Genomic DNA, 2,785 nt, shown 5'->3' with positions numbered 1-2,785 from the left:
TTCTTGGGTAATCACCATTATAGTATTAAATGCTAGAGATGGATTTAAGAATCAATGAAATCAATCTAGGATTCTAGGTGCTTAATGAGCTTAGAACTATTAATCTTCAATTTGTTGGGCACAAAAGTTTAATAGGGAAAAGTAGGAAAACATAGCCTGAGAAGATATGTTTACAATTTTAGAGAATTTGATTTACAATCAATGCATGTGAATATGGAAATAGCATAATCTGTAGGTTTAATCCATAGAGTCCGAATGAAATCAAAACCCTACCTGTTGTTTTTAATTGATATTACCTTGTTTTTAATCTTGCTTTCATAATTTAGTTTTGAATATTTAGAAATCTTGTTTTAGTTTTAAGTTTAATTTTCTCCCTTTAATCCAAACATCTCGATTGCTCCAACTTGAAAACAGTAGAAAACTTAATGCTTAGCAACCAATCCTTGTGGGAACGATACTCACTTATCACTTTATTACTTTGTGCGACTAGTGCACTTTCTATTTATGCATGTTGTAGTTTCAACACATTAAAAGACAGCTTTCTACTACCACGGATCGACCAGCTAGTATATACGACAGCTAGCTTCATGGATGCATACTCGGGATATAACCGAATGTTAATGTACTAGCCCGATGAAGAGTATACCTCTTTTATTACTGACCGTGTAATTTATTGTTACAAGGTTATGCCATTTGGCCTCAAGAATGTTGGGGTGACCTACCAGCGCTTGGTGAACAAAATGTTCACCAACAAATCGGCAAGACCACGAAGGTGTACGTCGACAACATGCTCGTCAAGTCAAAGGTCGCAGAAAGCCACAGTGAGCATCTGAGGGAAATGTTTGACATCCTCAGAAAATACTAAATGAAGCTCAACCCCTTAAAGTGCACTTTTGGGGTAAGCTCAAGGAAATTCCTATGTTTCCTCATGAACCAACGGGGTGTAGAAGCCAACCTAGAGAAGATTCAAGCTCTGCTCGACATGAAAAGCTCGACCAGCATAAAACATGTATAAAGCTTGACAAGGCATGTGGCTACACTTAACAGATTTGTGTCTCGAGCCACAAGCAGATGTTTACCATTTTTTGAGACCCTGGAAGGAAAGAAAGGCTTCAAGCGGACAGAGGAGTGTGAGAGAGCCTTCCAAGAGATGAAGAAACATCTAGGACAACAGCTTTTGTTGTCAAAGCCCATCCAGGGTGATCCATTGTTATTATACTTATTGGTATCAAAGTCTGCTATGAGCATCGCATTGGTACATAAGGAAGGAGGAGTGCAATGGTCGGTATACTATGTAAGCGAAAGATTGCTCGTCACGGAAACGAGATACCCTAAAGTGGAGAAGCTTGGCCTCGCCCTTGTCATCGGTGCTAGGAAACTGCAACCTTATTTCTAGGCACACTGCATTCATGTGCTGACCAACTTCCCTTTAAAAAAGATAATGCAAAAGGCCGAGGCATTGGGTAGGTTAATCCTGTGGACAATGGAGATGAGTCAGCACGACATCAAGCCCATCCCAAGGACAACGATCAAAGGTCAAACCTTGGTAGATTTCATATCTGAATTTTCCTACCAGCTAAAAGGTGAGTCAAGCTCGTTAGAGGCAGGTACCTTGGGAGAAATCGAGCAACAGGAGCTGAAGCTCGACAACATATGGCAATGGACTTTATATGAACATGGCTCCTCGAATGAGAAAGGGGCAGGAGTGGGGCTCTTGCTTGAAAGTCTAGAAGGAAACCTGATCAGAGCTACGATAAGATTCAGGTTCGCCGCTCCCAACAATGAGGAGGCATTAATCGTAGTGGTCCACCTTACCAAGGAAATGGGGGTAGAATCCATTAAGGTTTACAGTAACTCATAGCTCGTGGTCCACCAAATTACCGGGGAATACCAGACAAAGGAAGACAGGATGTCATCCTACCTACAACTAGTTGAAGCCGAGCTTAAGCGGTTTAGGCCCTTCACAATTCACTAGATCCCAAGAGAGAAGAACACACAAGCGGACACATTAGCCAGCTTAGCTTCTGCAATGAACAAAAGGAAGGCTGATTATATCGCAGTTAAGTTCCTCTTAAAACCAAGCATCTCCACTCCATAGGGAACAATTTTAAGAACGAGTCAAAGATACAGTTAGATGGACGTGATCATTGCCTACTTGAGGGATGGTACACTACCGGAGGAGAGAACTGAAGCTAGGACACTTTGCACAAAGGCAGCCCGGTACACACAAGCGCAGGTTCAACGTACCGTTGCTACGATGTATCGATCATGAAGACGCAGACTATGTTCTAAGGGAGATCCATGAGGGGATTTGTAGAAATCATGTAGGAGGTAGGTCCCTAGCTTACAAAGTACTTCACCATGGGTATTATTGGCTGATGGCTTTCGATGACGCGGCGGACTATGTGTGCAGATGTGATAGGTGCTAGAGATTTACAGATATTCTGCAAGCTCCACCTCAATAATTGACTACTCTGACAAGCCCCTGGCCGTTCGCGAATTGGGGCATTGACCTGATTGACCCCTCGCCTCAAGGAAAATAGGGCGTTAAGTTTGCAGTTGTCACTATTGATTACTTTACCAAGTAGGCAGAGGCTGAACCCTTGGCTACCATCACGTCGAACAAGTTGAAGGATTTCGTCTAAAAAAATATTATTTGTCGGTTTGGAAACCCCCATACTATAATAACCGACAACGAGAAACAGTTCGACAGTGAAGACTTTATATCTTTTTGCGAACAACTTGACATCAAGAAGAGCTTCGCCACTGTTTACCGGCCTCAAGC

The sequence above is a fragment of the Pistacia vera genome, unplaced genomic scaffold (genome assembly GCF_008641045.1).
Source record: "Pistacia vera cultivar Batoury unplaced genomic scaffold, PisVer_v2 Contig193, whole genome shotgun sequence".
Classification (NCBI taxonomy): Eukaryota; Viridiplantae; Streptophyta; class Magnoliopsida; order Sapindales; family Anacardiaceae; genus Pistacia; species Pistacia vera.
This window is presented reverse-complemented; position numbering follows the sequence as displayed.